Source organism: Pseudonaja textilis, chromosome Z, assembly GCF_049901715.1.
Source record: "Pseudonaja textilis isolate UNSWEBS1 chromosome Z, rPseTex1.2, whole genome shotgun sequence".
In the NCBI taxonomy this organism is placed as follows: Eukaryota; Metazoa; Chordata; class Lepidosauria; order Squamata; family Elapidae; genus Pseudonaja; species Pseudonaja textilis.
Window position 1 is genome coordinate 84929239 of NC_142008.1, and position 21029 is coordinate 84950267.

The window sequence follows — 21029 nt, forward strand, 5'->3', positions numbered from 1 at the left end:
ATAGTAAAGGGATGCCAATGAAACTCTGAAACTGCATTCAAGGGAAGAAAAAAAAAAACCTAAATAGTGCTTTGTCCTTGAGAAATATCAAAGCTCACCAGGTTTAAAAAGAACAAAATAAACATGTCCTGATTATTTTCAAAATCTTAAGTCTGTAATACCAGCAAATGCAACAATGACACAGGTACTTCTCAACAACTCTAACTGGGACTAGAATTTCAATCACTAAGAGATACGGTCATCATGTAAAACATAGTGTGATTGCACCTCTTTGCTATGGCGCTTTTGGTAACCCTGGTTGTTTTCATTAGGCCAAGACTGCACCACTGTTTGCCAAGGACCTCACGCTTCTCCTGTTCTGCCCTGCTCACCTCCATTTGAATTTCCCCCATCCACCATGTTTCCCATCTCTGCCCTTTTGACTACTTTGCACTCCCCCACCCCTGCAGCCCTATGCTCCACTGATCCTGCCACCTATATTCTGCCACCACTGCTGTCGCCATCGTCCTAAACTCTGCCACTCCCACTGTCTCACACAAGTTCCTGCTCACCTTCACCATCTTCTTCCTCTGTCAGCTGACACCACAGATACAGGGCAGAGTGCAGGGGGGCAGTGGAAGTCTAGGGCAGAGGACAGGGCAGCCAGGTAATAGAGTGCAGGAGGAAGGGTATAGAAGCATAGGGTGGCAGAGTACACCAAGGGGGAAAGGGCAGAAATGGGGAAAATTGGGATGGGTGGGTTTGAAGGACATTCTCTACTTGTAAACATGGGCAAACTGCCAAGCACCCAAATTTTGATTACATGACCATAGGGAAGTTGCAATAGCTGTAACTACCATTTTTTCAGTGCTGCTGTAATTTTAAATGAATGATCATTAGCCAAGAACTAACTGCACTACTGAAACCAAAAACAGTTATCAATTATTATGATTACCCCAATAAAATACTGCAAGCTACAAACAATGAGTCAATAATTCAATTGTTGGAGGGGTCCCTACCAGGACCGGAGTCATCTGACCCAAGTTGGAGGGGTGGGGGAAGAGGGGGAGACCACCAGCTGGGTCGAGGGGATCTCTCCTCCCTAGCTAGGCATTACTCCCCTGGAAGACAGGGAGAAACAGCAGATGAATGGCTGCCCTGAAGACAGAAAGCTACCAGGACCTAAGCATGCACTGGAGCGGTGAAGGAGTGAGCGACTTGTAACCAGATAAAATAACTTAATTCCTTCTTAACAACCCCGAGAAGCAGAGAGAAAGAGCCCTCGCTTAAAAGTATCACAGCAGCAAACGGAAAATAAATGGAAAATATAAGGTAAACAAAATTGGAGAATAAAAAACTACATCAGAATTAGAGACTAAATCTGGAATAATATATATATAATTTGGCATTAATTAGGCATTGGATAAAATGCTGGACTTGCCTGGAATTGACTATTTTTTAAAAAAGCTAATAGTGGAAATGGTTGGAAATTAACGTTATTATAATTGAAAAGAGAAAAGAAAAGGACTTTGAAAAGTGGAAAGTGATACAGAGCACCATCTAATGGTTAAAGAATTTTTTCCTACAGAATTTCATGGAAAATTACTGGTCTCATTATTGTTATGAGATAAAAGACTAATAAAATAACAAGAACCCTGGAAAAAATTTTAAAAGGGGAGAAATTGTACTAAAAGGATATACGAATGAAATTTCCTGGGACTGTTGGGTGTTGACTGTGATTAAGAGACAGAAGGATCAATAAGGGAAACAAAGACAAAAGGAGACTTTTAGCGAAGATTGCAACAAAAGATTTTGAATTTTAATAACTGATTAAAAAAAATGGAAGAAATAAGCAAAGACTTTAAGTTGGAATTGAAAATTGTAAGAGGAATGCTGAAAGAAAGAAGGAAATTATTGGACACACTGGCAAAGAAAATAATGGCGATGCAGTTCATAGAAGAAGAGGAGGAGTTAAAAGGAAGAGGAAAGTGACTCAGATGAACATGGAGAACAAGAGAAATTGCCGAAAGACATTAAAGAAATTAAAACTATGACATTGATGACAGAGTTAATAAATAAAAGAGAAAATGCTCCCAGGATTAAACAGAAGAAGAAGAAATTCTACAATAAGAAACTTCAAAGAAGAGAACAAGAAAGGTGGGGAAGATGGGTGAAATACTAGAAGGAAAAAAGAAGAAAGACCGGGGAAATTTAGAAAATGGAAAGCTGGCTAAAATTAAAAGAAATAATAAAGCCGAAAATTTTAGAGATAAGGGTTAGAGATTCTATAAGGGGGATACCACATGGAATGTATATTGGTATTTAGTTTAAAACTTGCTGGGAAATATTTTAGGAATGTATAACTATATATATATGAATATGAACGGTATATGAATTATGCTGTTATGAACCCTTTTTTGGAGAACTAAAACGGGAATGGAAAAGAATTAAACAATATTATTATTAATGATTATAACTAAGGTGAAGATAAAATGAGACATATTAAGATGTTATTTTAGTGATTTACTGAAGGGGGTACTTTAAAACATATACATTTTAAAATATACAGTTGATTATTTAATGGATATTAGAAGTGTATAATGAGAATATTTTATTAGGATTAAAGTAGGGGAATGAAAAATAGCATGTGGATCCTAAATATATGGCTTTATTCTATTTTTACTTTTTTTAGATTGCTTATTATATATTGGCTTAGAGAAAATTAAGGATAATAATGATGTGTAAAAATAAAATAGGTGGTAAGCTGAAAATGGAAATAATAAGGGATAAAGAATTGAAAACCTATGTGTGGATGAAATGATATTGATATTGAATTAATGAACTGAAACATGAAATGCGAATTTATTTAAAGATGAGTGAAATGGATAATAATATGAAATAATATTATATAAGATTAATGGAAATGAAAGTATGACTATGTACAAGTGTTACAATCTGGAAACATGTTGCTCACATGAAAAGATATGTAAAAATTAAAAAAATTAAAAACTTTTTCAAAAAAAAAAAGAACTTCTGGGTTGGCAGGAATGGAAGCTCACCTGGTTGTGAGGCATTCAGGCTTTGAACCTGGGCTGACAGCTCTCAAAATAAGATCAGCATTTTAAGCATTGAGCCACTGCACTCCTATTTGATTACTGGATGATCAAAAAGGATATTACTTTTCAAGGTACAGTCAAATGACCAAACATACAGCAAAGTAGACTGTTAAATAGGAATAGTTTCTCCATTCTAGAGGTACCAAATTTGTCTAAGTGGAGTTATACTCTAATACCATGAAGACAGGCAGGAGTGCTACTGCTTAGCAACCATTCAATGTTATGGTGACCTTCTTAATGACCAGCATAACATACACAACTGTAATTCTGGCCTCAATTATAGTTATAAATTGAGGATCACCTGTATACAATTAGAAAGTATCCTTGACACTATAATAAAGATTAAGACAACAACCAATGGGACACAGAGCTGAAAGGAACTGAAGATACAAATTACACCCAGAACAAATAAAATGTGTTAAGGTATTGGAGATTTAATAGCTGACCAGCTGTTGTAAGGCTGCTGTAAATGTTGATGCAATGAGAATGAGTCAGCAGGCTATTGCCACTTTAAGAAGCTGTATATATAAAGGTGGCCATGAGAGGGCCTCCCTCTCTCTCTCTCTCTCTCTCCCTCTCCCTCCCTCCCTCCCTCCCCTCCTTGTGTTCTATCTCCAGGGTAATGAAGACCGATTGATTGCCAGGTATTTGCCTAACACGTATATGTATGTATATAGCAGACTTGTACATAAACCATTGTTAAAAGACAAATCCTCTGTGTCCTGTTTTGCTCCTGGGTTGTCTCACTTTAGTAGTCAGTCTGCAAACACTCTGACATCATGCAAATCAACATGTTGTGAACACCAACACACAAGAACCATTTCTTTATATTTGGTAGTCCCAAGGTTTGAATGCTAGGTTTATTCCTCCTGTCTTTTTGAGTCAACAGTTACATGGTTTCTTTACTTTAAAATTTCTGCTATTTCTTTCTCTTCTCTGAGGATCAGAGATAACAATTTTATTAGCTTCAGTCCTTCTAGAGAAGATAATGGCACTAAATGGGCACTAAATGGGCACTAAATGAGCATGGCAGCAATAATAATACTGTTTCCACTAGGCTGGATTGCAATATCACACAACAGTATTCATTCCATGAAGTAGGTCACTCTGATGGGAGAGAAAGGATAATAAATAAACTGTTCTGAAAAAGTTGTAAATTGAAAAAGCCAACTGTAATCCTGTTATGAAGGATTAGATGGAGATTTGGATAACCAATGGGAGCAACGGAATCAATGATGCAACCAAGAGTAATCTTCATGTTGGTAATCTGCTGCATCATGCCAGTAATAATCATTGGTTCTCTACTGCATCATAACATCATATCATATCAGAGCAAGATGACACAGAAGGACCCAAAACTAAACATCTTTCATGCCTGAAAAAATAAGTTAATGCATTGTAGTAGAGTATAAATTAGTCATAGGTCTCCTCTCAAGTTCTGCCATCTGCATCATCAGAGAAATCTAGGCTTTGATAAAAGATGCGATAAAAGATGGAGAAATAGAAGGAAAATATCAGAGCTTCTCTGATGAAATGCCAATAGTTCTGGATCAGGGGTGTAAAACTCGATTTCATTGAGGGCTATATCAGGGTTATGTTTCACCTCGGGGGCTAGGAGGCATGGCTAGAGTGGACATAACCAGCTCGACATCATTTTTGTTGGGGGCATCTATGGTGACCTGAGTGCTCTGCCAGCAAAAACAGTGTTTGGGAGGGCCACACACAACCCTTCCGAACTCAATTTTCACTGGCAGAGGGCTGCAGGAGCCGAAAATGGAGGTTGGGAGGGCTGCATACGGCCCTCCCGAGCTCCATTTTCACTGGCAGGCTGCTCCTTCGCTATTTCCAGGATGGGCCCGCAGGCTAGATCTAAGCACCCTGAAGGCCTTGAGGTTGGCTGGGCCATTTTTTTTTTTTTAAATGAGCACAATATGCTGAAAATAGTTCGTTGTGGCTCTTAGATCAGTGTGGAAAACTGGGATAATCAAATGAAACAATTGGGATCACTGTTTAGCCATGGAAATTTTCTAGTGTGAAGATCTGTCATAACAATTTCAAATTTTATGTGGTTATAATATATCAGGCAATATTAATTCAGTGTCTAAGTAGGATACTATATAGCAAATTCTTAAATACTTGGATTCTGGTTAAAGAATTTATTAATAAATATTTCCAAAAGGAGAAATATAATTTGTGCTATTATTGCACAAATATTGCTATGTTGACAAAAGATTAGGCTTATATCTATTGCCAAAACTCACAATTACAAGTAAGGAATCCGCAATGCACAGATCTGGTTTGACTCTTTGTCACATTCAAAATGGATTTTCATACTATGCATAGTTTATATTTATGCTTTTAGCTTGTGAACCTATGAAATATTTTAAAAATGAAATTGATTCTACTACAAAAGAAGTAGAATTTTGCAGTTGCAAAATTTTCATTCCACCATTGGAAATTGTGTGTGTGTGTGTGTGTGTTTGTGTGTGTGTAAAACTGTTGCATAATTTTTCCCACACACTGGTATTGTATTTAGACAATAAACTTTACCATCACTGCACACATACAGGAGATGTGCATTTAAATTTTTTCACTCAGTCGCTAAAAATTATCACAACAGCAATACCAGAAAGATCAAGGCACTGAAATCATCATCATCATCGGCACGACAAGAGCCAAATTGGCTACAGAATTTGGAAAAGGACAAAACTAAGCAATTTCTATTTCAGAGTCAGTTTTCTGCCCATCTACAAATTTGTTAGGAAACTGAAGAAAGGAAAGAGATGGCATTGATACTTGAGTCCTACCTTCCTATCCAGAAAGTCTATAGATATCTTTAGGAACAGAAAATGCCAGCCAAGTGGACTGGTTGTGTGCACATTAGAAATGAAATTGGTACAGGAAGAGATATGCAAGGACATTCTCAGCTGCTTCCAAAGAATTATCTGCATCTAGATATCAAAAGAGAACAAGGGACATAGAGGCATTCAAAGACCTGAAAGGAGCATTGGAAGACTTGATGTATTTTCTCTGAAATTGGAAGTTTCCAGTGAAATGCCAAAAGGTTAATCCAAGCTATTTCCGAGAAGGAACTAATAAATTTACTTTATAGTATTTAAATTCACATGAGTAGGGTATAAACATAGTTGAGAGACCAACATGATCCTCCAAAGCAATAAAGACAAATCCTTGGAAAGATTTAGCTGGTCCTTGAGAAGTTACAGCCATTCAAAGTTATGACAAACCCCCCTCCAAAAGTTACTTACAACATCATTTCGAAGTTACAGACACTGTAGTATGCCCTTGGTCATTTGTCCTTAAAACCAATCGCAGGGATGCCACAGCACTCTATCACTTCTCTCCCTCCAATCCTGCCCTGCCAGGGCCATAGTGGTTTGACCTGTTCTCCGTACAACTGTCTCCCATAAAAAACTTACCATGTTTCTGGACCTTGTGTTACACAAGTAGGGCACGCCATGTGTTTCTTGGCCAAATGGCTGCCATTTTGCCCTGTTCACTTGGAGGGCGGGACAAAATGGCAGCCACTCAATTTCCTGCCTTAATAAAGTTGCACAGTGCTACAAAAAGCTTCTGAAAGTTGCAGAAAACTACTGCAGTGCAGTGCTGTGCAAACTGCACTAAGGCAACAAAATGCAGCAATTTGTCCCTTGGCTACATAGTGCATTTCCAGAATTGTGGTGATACCAGAATACAATTTGGGCCCTGTGAATGATGGTGGAGACACTTGTGGAATCAGACCATGCAGCTGAGGGACAAAGCAATCTGTTTTGTTTCCCAAACACAATTTGTATAATCTTTTCAGAAATTTCCTTGGCCTAGAGGCACCCTGTTCTCCATTTAATGACAAGAGAAGAGAGAAGTCACTAAATAAGCTGCTTCACTTAACAGCCATTGCAACACACAATCATAATGGGCAAGCTATATTGTTTTGCCTTAAGTTCTTACATGAGGCGAAAACCTCTAGATGGAGAAGGGTGGATAAAAGCAAGTCACCAATGTAAAGGCTTTACCAATGTAAATAAGTTTGAATTTATTTTATTTTATTTAGCGTGTGGCAAATATGACTTATAGTGGTTCAAATGTTAATGTTCAGTCCACCCAGTCATTCAAGGACAAGATGTTGGGCCAGTGTAAGCTCTTGATGGACATTTGGACACAAGGTGATGGATATTTTGTCAAGGAGCACCACAGTCAGAGACAAGATCCCACTTAAACAATGAGTTCTGGCAGACGGATCCTCCTCAGAGTTAACTAATGCTGATGAGGAAGATCAAAACCTTGCACCTTTCGTGTAGGGTCATCTATGTCAGGGATCGCCAACCAGTGGGCCAGGGACCACTGGTGGTCTGTGAGAAAATTTTGGTGGTCCGCAGAGAAATGTCACCCCAGAGCACCCTCAAAGCAATTAATCCAGGCTGCACGGGAACACAAGGCTGTGCCACCCACATGGCCCACAGGAACACAAGGCTTGCGTCCCTTGCATTGTGAACAACACAAGGTAGTGAGGGGAGGGGGGAAAGGGCGGAAGAGGGGAATTTGCCCCACGCACCTGGCCATCAGGCTAGTTCTTTCCACTTCTTTCTTCTTCTGCTTTTGGATGCACACAAAAAAGCAGCAGAAGTCTTTCTTTCTCTCCCTCAAACTCTGCCAGAAATGAGTCTTTGGGACCCTGCAAGGCATCCTTGTTGAGGTAATTCCCCGTTAGGAGAATAAGTGCACACAGGGAGACGTAGTGAGAGTGATGTTGAATAACACACGACCAGCACACAGATACACTGAATAGTAAAATGTAGGTTTTACTTCCAGCAAACAGTTAAGCAAAGTCCAACAAACAGTCCAAGTCATACATGGTTAAAGGAATCAGTACTCAGTCCAGGGATAATCCAAAATCAAAGTCTAGTATCATAAATAGTTCAGTAAATAGACTCAGAGCAATCCAAGAAGAACGACAATCAGCAACAGTCAATAGGGAAAAATGCAGGAACCAAGAACATCGACGATCAGTACATCTAGCAATTAGCAACTAACAACTACAGAACTAACAACCCAGGTTTCTGGCTCCGTCTTATGGCTGTTTGAGGAACCACACGCAATTACAATTTTAGCATTCCCTTAAAAAACAGTATTAAATGTCTATCCTGGTTTATATATTTCCAATCCAACTGTTAGGTGACTATCAATTCCTAACAATCCTGCTCCAAGAAGCTGTGCCGGTGTGACAAGTCTCACAAAGACTCATTTCTGGCAGAGTTTGGGGGAGAGAAAGAAAGACTTCTGCTGCTTCTGCTGCTTTCCTTGCATGAAGCCAAAAGTGTCTCTCTCTCCTGCCCCGAGAACAGAGCTGGAGATGGTATCCTGCGATCCCAAATAAAAAATGATCAATCGGTAGGAAAATGGGGTGGGGAATTTTCCTGCAGACTTTTTGGGGGATTTTCCCATGCTCTCTGGTTCACGGGATTTAAAATTATGAGTTTGGTGGTCCCTGAGGTCCAAAAGGTTGGTAACCCCTGATCCATGTAACTGCCTGTATCTGGGCATTCAGCAGCCCATTTGGCTTTCCATTGTGTGTTGTTGTCAAAGTTGTTAGACAGCTATTGAGCAAGTGCCAGAGAGGGCTTCCTGGATTTAAGCTTGCCAATTGATAGATGAGGAAGATCAGCGTGCATAGGAAGAAGTGGGTTTCTCATAATTTTGTTGTATTCCATCACTAAGGCTTCTAAGACACTAAGACTATTTTCAGAAGCCTGAAAATATGGCATGAAAGTAGAAGAATAAGTAGAACTGTTCTATATTCAGTCATAGCCAAACATTCAAACTTTTTGAGTTTATATGACAGCACAGATATTACTTAGTCCCTTGCCATTGAAGTTTGGGTGATGTGCTGAATACAAATAAAGCTTAATGGGCCGGGAAGGAGCACCATACTCTGAATTAAATTACTTATTACTTTTTTTTATTTTGACTTTTTTATTGAAAAATTCAAAGGCATCAACACCTTGATTTCAAACTTCTTCAGTGCATTTGCATGGCTAAAGCTTAATTTGGAAACGTCTACTTTATTCTGTTTGCTCCATTCTGACATGCATCACTCAAACTACTATATTCATAATGGCGAAAACTGGCTTTTAAAAGAATCTTTTACATATATATTTTAGCCACAAGAGGGAGCTCCAACATAAGGACAAAATTAAATTAAATGTTCAATTTTATGTTAATAAAATTTTATGTTAATTATGTTAATAATGAAAATGGCATTTAATTTTTAATGGAAGACTAATATTAAGAACAAGCATTTATATACTATGTGAATGAATATTACTGAACTTTTAAATAATTCCATAGTAAAGTTTTAATCCTTTTAATTTAATAAATAAGAATTTTAAGCATAAATCAATTTTTTTAAAATGTATTATTTACTAACTTAATCTGATAGCAGAGAAGAATTCAAAATGGAAGAAAACATGCTTGATCCCTTTAGTGCCTTTCCTCACCTTAAAAAAAAATCTGACATAAGAGTTTCACAGAAAGGAAAATAATCTCATTACTTTAATTCAGTGAATATATCAAAATTTAAAAGCAAAATTCAAGTTCTCTCAAGGCTGATATTAATTAGATATATAATAAACCAATGACTCAGTAAAACATTAAAATTAAGAAATTAAGAACTGAAGAGGGAACATCTGACGTTGTCTTCAATTGTCTCAAGAGACAGAATTCAGTAAACTGGAACCCAAATTAGAACTAATCAAAAAATAAATATGCAGACATAATTTGAGTTTCAAAGATATATCTAAGGATTTCAGTAAAGAAGATATGGAAAGAGAAATGAAATGAATGGAAAGAGAAGAGAAATGAATGTCCTTGAGACTTATCCTGATCTAGCTATAGATGAAAATTTAAATTTAAGAAGCCTACAGAATATGTTCTTGGATAGTACAAAGCAGAAAACTGTTATAGAATATACTTATCAAATTCACATATTCTAAAATTAAAGAAGTAATGCCAGGACTAAAAAGAACTGAAATTCTCTTAAAACGTGGAATCCATTAATTGAGACTGTAATACACGAGATTGCATCAGATATATCTCTGGACATACTCAGAAAGAGGAGAATCAAGAGATTTTTTGATAACTATTCTTCAGAATAAGAAGAGTAGATATAGATGTTCTATTCCATTTTGGAGACAATAAAGATGTGGACCAAGCTTTTGTGCATTATGTTGATGACATATAGAATGCAGTAACAACAGATCAGGAGAACAAAGAATGAGGACAGACGAAAAATTGGATTAAGCAGTTTTAGCTACATCAATTGAACAAAGATAAAAAAACAGACAGAAGAAAACTGGAACAAACTACTTATACTTCCATATAACTTTGTTCAATGTTGATTATGATGGATCAAATCAAAATATTGATAATTTTAGCCATCTGGATAGCTCTTTTAAAAGATTAAAAAAATTTTAACAAAACAAAACAGTGTTCTAAGGACACATATTAAAATAATCATGGAATCTTAGAATGTAAGCAACTTGGTCAAACTGATTGCCTTGGATAGACAGAAAAAAAAAGAATATCAATATATGCCATGGATGTTGAGAAACAAGTTCAAGAAGGAAGATTTTTAATATGCTTTCCGACTGGAAAATCTGGAAAAGATAACTGCCCTGATATATGCTCAGATGGAGATAGCTTAATTCTTTGAGATATTCATGAATGAGGTTTTTTTCTCCCAAATATGGATAAAACGATTTCATCCAAAAGAAACTTTTGCAAAGTTCTTCAAAATATTTCAAAATATTTTATATGCCATCTTTATCATTCTTGAAGTGTGGCAATATAAACATCCTTCAGAGGAAACACATATCTACCACTCTTCCGTTCATTAAAATATATTCAAGAATAGGCACACACTATATTTTTTATTTTTTGTTTAATTACGTAATAGACATGGAAGTGACAGCTCCTACTTCTACAACTCATAACCCAATAATTGTTAGAATAAATAGAGACTGAATAGATGGAGACTAAATAAATTATTGTTAATATTACAAGATATATTAGATGGAAGTGTTATTAGGAACTAAAGATTCTTCCTAATCAATTTGACTCTTGATGCTTTTTTATCTGCAATAAGGAATTACAGTACAACATTTATGAGAGCTCAGCTTATATCTTTGGCATCACATAGAAAGAAAGCCATGCATAAACAGTAGGATATATCGCTGATTCATTTGAAATACAGTGGATATATAAAGTCTACACAAGCCTGTTAAAATGTCACATTACTGAGATGTAAAAAATCAGACTAAGATAAATCAGAATTTCCCCCACTTTTATTATAACATACAGGCTGTACTATATAGCTAGGGCAAATCTAGACAGCATACTAAAAAGCAGAGACATCACCCTGCCAACAAAAATGTGTATAGTCAAGACTATGGTTTTCCCAGTGGCAATGTCTGGCTGTGAAAGTTGGACCATAAGGAAGGCTGACCGCCAAAGAATTGAGGCCTTTGAACTATGGGCTGGAGAAGACTCCTGCGAGTCCCTTAGACTGCAAGGTGATCAAACCGGTCAATCCTAAAAGAGATCAACCCTGACTGCTCTTTAGAAAGCCAGCTCCTGAAGATGAAACTCAAATACTTTGGCCACCTAATGTGAAGAAAGGACTCACTGGAGAAAAGCATAAGAGAATAAGGTGGCTAGATGGAGGAACGTTGTCAATGGGGCTGCGATGGGTTGGACATGAGTTCACAATTAACAACAACAACATAGGCTGTACAATTCAATTAAAAAACAAACTGATATTGTTTTTGGTAAGAATAATAATAAAATAAATCTTTCAGTAATTTGGTTATATAAGTGCGCACACCTTGTTATAAATAGGGATATGGCTGCGTTCAGAACACATTCAAACTGATATTGAATAGCAGTCGGTATACACCTGCCATCAGTTAAAAGTGACTCTGATCAAGCCTATATAAAGAGCTCAGCTGTGGTAGTAGGATTTTTCTGACATTTACTCAGTTGCCTCTGGCAACAAAAGGCATGGTCTGCAAAGAGCTTGCAAAACATCAAAAGGATCTCATTGTCAGAAGGTATCAGTCAAGAAAATGGTATAAAAAAATTTCCAAGCATAAGTCTTCAACAAGTGAAGAAAATGCTGGACAACAATGGCATTTCGAAGAACTGGATGTCCCCCCCAAATTAATGAAAAAACAAGAAAACAACTGATCTGAGAAGCTGCTAAGAGGCCTACAACATTAAAGGTGCTGCAAGAATTTCTAGCAAGTATTGGTTGTGCATGACATGAGACAACTATCTCCTGTATTGTCTATGGAGATTCTCAATCATCCAGGACCTGGTTGTCCCAAAGACATTTTTTCCAAAAGGCAACTGGATTGTCTTGTTTTTTTGTTTGTTTGTTTGAAAACTTTTAGCTTCTCATACAGGAAATTTCTTCGATTCTAGCTTACTGGTAGGAAAGTCCAAACTCAGCAGGGGAAATACCATTAAGGCAATTAACACATGGGAAATTGCAGACATTAGATACACAGCTGGAATAGTGGACTGGATTTAAGCAGAACTGAAAGCTTTGAATAGAAAGACCAGAAAAACAATGACAATGAATCATGCCCATCATCCATGCAAAGATGTGGATAGACTCTACTTACCAAGGAAAATAGGTGGGTGTGGAATGTTGCAAATACACCAGACAGTCAAAGAAGAAAAAATAACATTGGAAGAGTATCTGAAGAATAGTGAAGAGTGAAGATACATTGAAGCTAGTACAGGTAGTCCTCAACTTACAACCAAAATTGAACCCAAGATTTCTGTTAAATGAGACATTTGTTAAGTGAGTTTTGCCCCATTTTATGACATTTCTTGCCTCAGTTGTTAAGTGAATCAAGTTGAGGACTACCTATATATCAGGAAGGCTTATTGAGTATTGGAGAGACCAAAATGGCCTACAGAAAAGACCAGATAAAGAAGAGAAAAGATCCACGGGAAGACAAAGTATTATATAGCCTGTATGTTAAAAAAAATAGCACTCAAAGCAGATAACAAGAGCTGGAAATTTAAACAAATAGCTAATTCTGCCTGCATAAGATCAAACCTTAAGAACAAATGTATAAAAAGCCAGAATTGAAATGACAGCAATAGGCAGCAAATGCCATCACTGCAAAGAAGGTGACAAAGTAGTAGACTACCTGGTTAGCTTTTGCAAGAAGATTGCACAAACTACAAACAATGGCAGAACAAATTAGCAACAATGGTACATTGGAAGATCTGCCAGAAATATCAATTTCCTGCAAGCAAGATCTAGTGGGACCATAACATAGAGATAGTCATAGAAAATGAAGAATTGCTCTGAAACTTTAGAATTCAAACAGATAGGCACTCGCCACATAACCATAGAATGACTGTGGCAAAAGAAAGCAGAGGCAGCTCCAATAGTAATAAGAGCCTTGGGTGCAATTCCAAAATAACTGGAGTATCACTTGAACACCACCAGCATTAACAAAATCACCATCAATCAATTGTAAATAGCAATGTTACTCAGATTCTAAGACATCCAGGTAGAATTGTCTGGAAATTAAGTCCTGGCAACTGGATTTTATTTTCTTGTTGGCTTAAGATGTTTCTCTGCCTATACAAGCAGTTTCTTCAGTTTAAACAAGTTGGTTAGGAGAAGTCTAGTAGGCAAAGGGTTGTTGGAATGTGCCAACTCCTAAATTTCTTTAGGGGTATTTCTGCATCAATCTAAGGGTTTCCTTAAAGTGTGTGACAATATAAGAGAATAAGAGTTGGAAAGGACCTTGGAAGTCTTCTAGCCCTTATTCAAGCAGGAGACCTTATACCATTTCAGACAAAAGATTGATCAATCTTTTGTTTAAAACATCCAGTTATGAGACTGAAGAAATTGCTTGTCATTATCTCAATATCTCAAATCGGAAGAAAATAAGTTCAGTTGCTATGACTCAACTTCCAGACGGAAGACAGTGATTCATAACGGGGAAAAAAAATCAGGTTTTAAGGAAAAGATACTCACCCTTACCTTTCTGTCAACTAGTGATATAATATATGAGACTAAAAACAAAAGAAAAACATGTGTCAATCTGATTTAATATTATGTAAGTTTCTACAAGGTCTCTATGCATTTCAGATTTTTCTGATCTGGGTGAATCGGGATGGGATAAAATGTTTTTTCTTAAAGCTAGATTCAGTGATTAATGATGTGTTTCATTGCTAACAGTGGTGGGGTTCAATTTTTTTTACTACCGGTTCTATGGGATTGGCTTGGTGGGCATAGCAAAATCACATTCCCTCCCCACCCCACTAACCTGCTTTCAGATTTTTCCTGTGCAGGGCAACAAAAAAAGAGCCAGCTGATCAGCTGGGACATGGGAGGCAGAGAATAGATGGGGGCAGGGCCAGCCAGAGGTGGTATTTGCCAGTTCTCCAAACTACTCAAAATTTCTGTTACTGGTTCTCCAGAACTGGTCAAACCTACTGAATACTGCCCCTGATTGCTAAGTTCCTTTCAACAAATAATAGGGGTCTCAAAACAGAGGCACTGATGGTGTTCCTAATGCAAACTCAGAAGCATCATTTTAAACAACAAAGAAGTGAGTTCTGCATAATAAATAAGATTTACAAAATTAATGCTTCTTTAAATGCCATGAGTCTACCTTATGCTTGGAAATTAACTTGAATGGAGCTACAGATAGCCCTTACTTAGCAACTGCCTTGTTCAGTGACTGTTTGAAATTACAACTTTATGAAAAAAAATAACTTTTCAACCAATGCATGCATTTATAAGTACTCCTAGACTTTTGATCACAACAGGGCCTGAAATTTTGGTTGCAAGTCATTAAATGAAATGCCCATGTGACTGCTTTGCTCAACAACCACAATCCAGGCCCTGCTAGTTGAGGCATTAAATTACCACATGCATCTTTAAACAAATGGTGTGAAAGAGTTGCCTGCAGAAAAAAGGCAGGCAACTGTCCTCCGTGCATAGGAAGGAATTCCTGCAATAAGTCAGAGAAAAGAAGCAAAGATTCCAAAGATCAATGCTTCCTTTTCTAGCCCAACATAGAGAAAGGCTGTGTGCCAGCCTTTCCATCCTTCAAACATTACATTTACCAGCTAGCAAACATAAATTTTGGAATGGTAGAAAGAGGTACTTTCTAGCCATCAGAACAATCACAAGAACACAAAATCTCATGTGTCTGAAGATAAGAAAGGCTGGAAATAGCTTTTCTACTATTCAGAAACATTCTGTTTGCTAATTTTTGGTTGGACATCTAGAAAACACAATGGTGTATTCTCCATTAGGTGCCTGCTTATTCTTTTGTAATGTCTCCCTCTCCAAATACTTAACTATTGGGGGGTGGGGGAATTGAGATGGGTCAAACACAGGAGACAATGCCTACAGAAATTACTTTTTTTTCCTTATTTTCCCACTCACAGCTTCCACTCTGAATACTCTTTGGGCTGTGTATTACCTATAACTGTGATGGCGAACCTATGGCATGCGTGCCAGAAGTGGCATGGAGAACCATCTCTGCAGGCACGTGAGCCGTTGCCCCAGATGAGGTCTTCTGCGCATGTGCGTGCACCTCTCACCAGCCAGCTGATTGTCGAGTACCTGCTGCGCATGCACAGAGGTGCGTGGCACATGGGTGGTTAAGCCTTACAAACAGTCTCCAAACTGTCTCCAAAGCACCTGAGGGCATCCCTGTTATCCCTGTTAATGCAACATAGGATTTGGCGGCGGCTGCACACTGCTGGCTCATATTTAGCTGGTTAGACTCCAAGATCTCTCTCACAGTTACTGCTATTAAGCCTGGTTTCACCCAGTCTATCTATATGTGTACTTTTGGTTTTTCTTGCCTAAGTATAGGACTTTACCTTTCTTTACATTGAATTTCATTTTGTTAGATATGGCCCAGTGTTCTAGTCTGTCAAGATCCATCTGGATCTTGAGCCTATCTTCTTGGGTGTTAGCTATTCCTGCCAGCTAAGTATCAGCTGCAAATTTGGTAAGTTCCCCTTTTATTCCCTCATCTAAGTCGTTAATGAAGATATTGAAGAGTACTGGGCCTAAGATGGAACCTTGTGGCACCCTGCTGCTTATTTCCCTCCATATAGACTTAGACCCATTAAGGACTACTCGTTGAGTATGGTTTGTCAGCCAGTTGCGGATCCATCAGGGTTAATATAAGGAAATTAATTCTGCTTGTATTTGGGTTAAACTTGCTTTGAATATTATGCAAACAATTTTCCATTATTGCATTCTCCAATTTTAGTCTCCCAATCTTGTCATCAAGAAATCTTTTTACCACTGTTGTGAGAAACTGCTGTCAGTATATTTCTTTTTAAAAAATATGATACTTTTCATTCGTATTCTGTATGAACATACCTAATAAAAATATTTGTGGCTTTAATTAACATTTTATTTTCACAATTTTATGATTGTTTGGCATATGATATAAGGACAGTTGGAAGGTGAGATGGAGAGACAGAGCAGAGGAGGTAGACAATTTGACGATTGTGTTGCTTCCCTGATCTCCCCCTGGACTCCCCTGACTGAAGCTAAACCCTGGTCTGAGAAGCTGCAGCTCTGAATTGATGGTGTGGGTGATCTGATGGAGGCAGAGCTGATAGAAGAGACAAGCTTCTCTGGCCTTTGTTGACAGCTGGCCTACTCGTGGTTAATAACACTGTGGAGAGTGGCAGGCTACTGTTGGGATTTCGGAGATTAACTGATGAGTGAGAGCTTGAAACTGTGAATTTCATGAGACATTGTAGACAAAACTGCTAAATTTACAATGCAGCATAGCAGGCCTTTCTGGCTATTTTTTCTGGCTACCATTTGCAGTCTTGCTTCTGTGGTTTTGTGGGTGTTTTGTGGTCGGGCCTGGGAGGGTTGCTTGGGGGATCCTGAGGCTGGGGGGGAAACCTGAATGAGAGTATGTTGGTCCCTTTTCCTCCAGGTGAGAGCTGGTGAGAAAGAGTGGCTCTCTACTTGGTGGGCGAGAGCAACTGGGCAGGGTGCCGTTTATGCATCTAGTGGATGTATTACAAGTGTGTTGGGAGATAAGGGAGGCTGGATGTGACCCCTCTTCAGCAACAAGTGGTGGTGTGAGTTTGAGGGTGCTGAGAGCAAATGCTATAGTACCTGTAAGGCTCACCTTGCCCCCAACAGTCTGTCAGTGGAAGTATGTTTTTTTCCTGTTTTTCACCCTTTTTAAAGGAGAACACAACCTCATATTCTGCCCCATTGCACTCACCTCATTTTCCTGGTCAGCAGATCTGTGGTGGCCCTGGTCTTAGACTGCTACTTTTAATTGTGAGATCAGCCTACAATAAGGCTAGCCTTATTGCCGATTTGATCCTCGAAGAGAAGGATAATCTGGCTTGTATAACTGAGACCTGGCTAGGCCCAGAGGGAGGCGTTCCCCTTATAGAAATGTGCCCAGTGGGTTATCGAACATGGTATCAGTCTAGATCTCAGGACCGGGGAGGAGGTGTGGCTGTTGTTAGGAGAGAATCTCTAGTAGCCTCCAGGGGCACTGTTCAACAAGTCCCCGGTTATGAGACCCTTGTTCTTAGATTGGGGTCAAGGGATCAGGTGGGATTGCTGCTGCTGTACCAGCCTCCCTGCTGCATAGCAGCTTCCCTACCTGGGCTCCTGGACCTCACCACAGGACTGGCGGTGGAATTTTTATAATTCTGGGGGGATTTCAATCTGCCTTCTCTGGGGGTGGAGGCAGAGGTAGCCTGAGATTTCATGGAAACTATGACTTGCATGGGACTATCCCAGATTATCCAGAGCCCGACTAATAATAGTGCTCACATTCCCGATTTGGTGTTCTTGTTGGAACAATGTCTATGTGACCTGGAATTGTTGGACCTGTCCTTGGTCCCCTTGTCATGGTCAGATCACAATGAGTTTCTCAAAAGCTGCATCCCCTTGCAGGGAGACAGGACCTATTAGATTGGTCCACCCACATCAACTTAAGGACCCAGATGGGTTCCAGAAGGAGCTGGGGGTTATAACTATAGATCAATTATGCAGTCCAGCCAAGCTCTTAGTCACTGTTTGGAATAGGAAGGTGACTGAGGCTCTGGATAGGATTGCTCCCTTGCAAACCCTCCTCACCCATAGACCTCTCTGTGCCCCATGGTATGTAGAGGAACTGAGAGGGATGAAATGCATGAGGAGATGTCTAGAGTGCTGCTGGTGGAAGACAGGAGATGAACTCGATCAAACATGGGTAAGAGCTTCTACTAAGGCCTAACTTGTAGCGATTTGTGCAGCGAAGTGTAAATACTTTGTGTCTGCAGGTAATTGCCCAGCAACCCTCTTTAAAGTGAGCTGTCTCTCCTAGAGAAAGAGGAGATTGAGGTCCCCTGAAGGGGCGTGCTGAGGAATTTGCGGATTTTCTGGAAGACAAAATTGCTCGACTTAGTTCCCAGTTAGATGCCAGCATGGTTGCTGGTCCGGTGGAAGCTCCTGATGAAGGTTCTTGCCCTGTTATCTGGGAACAGTTTGACCCTGTTGCTCCTGAAGAAGTGGACAGGATCCTAGGGGGTATGCACGTGAGCACATATACTTTAGACCCATGTCCCTCCTGGCTTGTGAAAGCTTCCCAAGAGGTGACAGGCGGGTGGACTCTGGTGGTGATTAATGCTTCTCTACAGGAGGAGATGGTGCGCCAGCACTTTAAGGAGGCTGTGGTTCGCCCTCTTCTTAAGAAGCCATCGCTGGACTCCACCCGGTTGGATAATTTCCAACCTGTCTCCAATCTTCCCATTTTGGAGAAGGTTGTTGAGAAGGTGGTCGCACAACAGCTCCAGAGGTTTCTGGATTATCTCAACCCCTACCAGTCAGGATTCAGGCCTGAATTTGGGACAGAAACGGCATTGGTTGCACTTTTTCATGATCTCTGGCAGGAGCGGGATGGGGTAGTATATCCATCCTTGCTGTACTTGACCTCTTGGCGGCTTTTGATACCATTGACCTGGGGGGGCTTCGGGGGATGGGAGTGGGAGGCCTTGTGCTGTCTTGGTTCACTTCCTTCCTCTGTGGTCAGTCTCAGTCAGTGTTGATAGGAGGGGAGAGATCCAGCCCTCACCCACTGCTTTATGGGGTTCCACAGGACTCGGTACTCTCTCTGCTCCTGTTCAACATTTATATGAAACCGCTGGGTGAGATCATCCATCACCATGGACTGAGGTATCACCAATATGCTGATGATACTCAGCTGTATGTCTCAGCCAATGGTGAGTTAAGTGTTGCTGTGTCCTCCCTCTTACAGTGCCTGGAGGCTGTTAGGGACTGGATGGGGAGCAACAGGTTGAAACTAAACCCTTGCAAGACCGAGTGGCTCTGGGTTGGGGAGGTTCATTGGCTCAGAGAGAACTGCCACCTTTGGTCTTGGATAGGTTGGCACTACCCCAAACAGACCCTGTGTGTAATCTAGGGGTTTTCCTGGACTCACAACTCTTACTCGAAGAGCAGGCAGCGGCTGTGGCCAGGAGGGTCTTTGCATAACTGCGGGCTGTGCACCAGTTACGCCCTTTCCTGGACCAAAGGTCCCTACTCACAGTCACTCATGCTCTAGTCACTTGATTATTGCAATGCACTTTACATGGGGCTGCCCTTGAAGAGCATCTGGAAGCTCTAGTTGGTGCAAAATGCAGTGGCCCCATGGTTTTGTGCAGACCCTGGTATGCACGTGTCACCTCTCCTGCAGGAGCTACATTGGTTACCAATTTGTTTCCGGGTACAATTCAAGGTGCTGATTGTCACCTTTAAAGCCCTTCATGGCTTGGGACCGGGTTATCTGAGGGAACGTCTCTTGCTGCTCACATCTACCCGATCCATTAAAGCGGTGAGGCAGGGAATGTTGCGGGTCCCATCCCTGAGGGAGATACACCTGGTGGGACCCAGAAGAAGGGCCTTCCCCATGGTGACTCCCCTCTCTCTGGAATATCATTTCCCCAGAAATTAGAATGGCCCCCACTCTAGCACTCTTTTGAAAGGCACTGAAGACCTGGTTTTGCCAACGGGCCTGGGAAACCCACAGTGGGATGGAGCCCATCAAATGGCTAGTGTGATCTGCTGTCATCGGGGTGGGGGGTGGGAGTTGAGGGGTGATTTGTTATTTTTTTTATTTTTCCCAGATTTTGTTCTATTGTACTTTTTCATTTTTTTAATTCTTTTTGTTAGTTTTCATTGTTTTTTTTTGTTTGTTTGTTTTAAATATGGTTTTACAATGTGTAAGCCACCTCGAGCCATGGGCGAATAGGCAGCAATATAAATTAAATAAATAAATAAGTATGTATGTATGTATGCATTTTTTATCTTTGTTTATATCTTTTTTCTTTGTTGTATGATTGTATTACTGTTATTTTTTTAAAGATTGTAATATTATTTGCTTTATGTTGGGCCATGATTGAAATACAGTTCAAACAAACTGATTTTGAACAAGTCTTCACAATAAAACCATTCATGGCTAGAAATTCATTAAGGCAGAAAAGCGAATAGCCGAATCTAATTGAGAGCAAATACAGTCAGATTAAATGTTTCCTTAAATCCTACTTTTGAGCAGCTCTTAATTGTTGGATGATGCCCTTCTGAACTCTTCAAAGAGCAATCTGGGTAATTTGTCTCAAAAGCAAGCTTAGTATGATTAGAGTATTTACTTACAAAATGGTTCTTGATTCCAGTCAACTCAGGAGGAAAGGAAGAACAGATCAACTTCAAAATAATTAGAAACTCCACAATTCAAACAGAGCAGGTACTTTCAGCAATTCATCAGATGTTGCACCAGCTAGCCAATACTGCATGCTAGCTTTCCAGAAAAGAGAAGGAAAGAAGCAGGGTGTTTTTTG

General features: G+C 39.5%; 1 protein-coding gene and 1 pseudogene across 6 annotated transcripts in view; one reads left to right on the plus strand and one right to left on the minus strand.

Annotated features, from left to right (window-relative positions):
• The window catches only part of TANC2 (tetratricopeptide repeat, ankyrin repeat and coiled-coil containing 2), a 343732-nt gene that overhangs the window by 187557 nt on the left and 135146 nt on the right, over positions 1-21029 (minus strand). The window lies entirely within an intron of this gene.
• LOC148124123 (uncharacterized) lies at positions 13083-18126 on the plus strand (annotated as a pseudogene).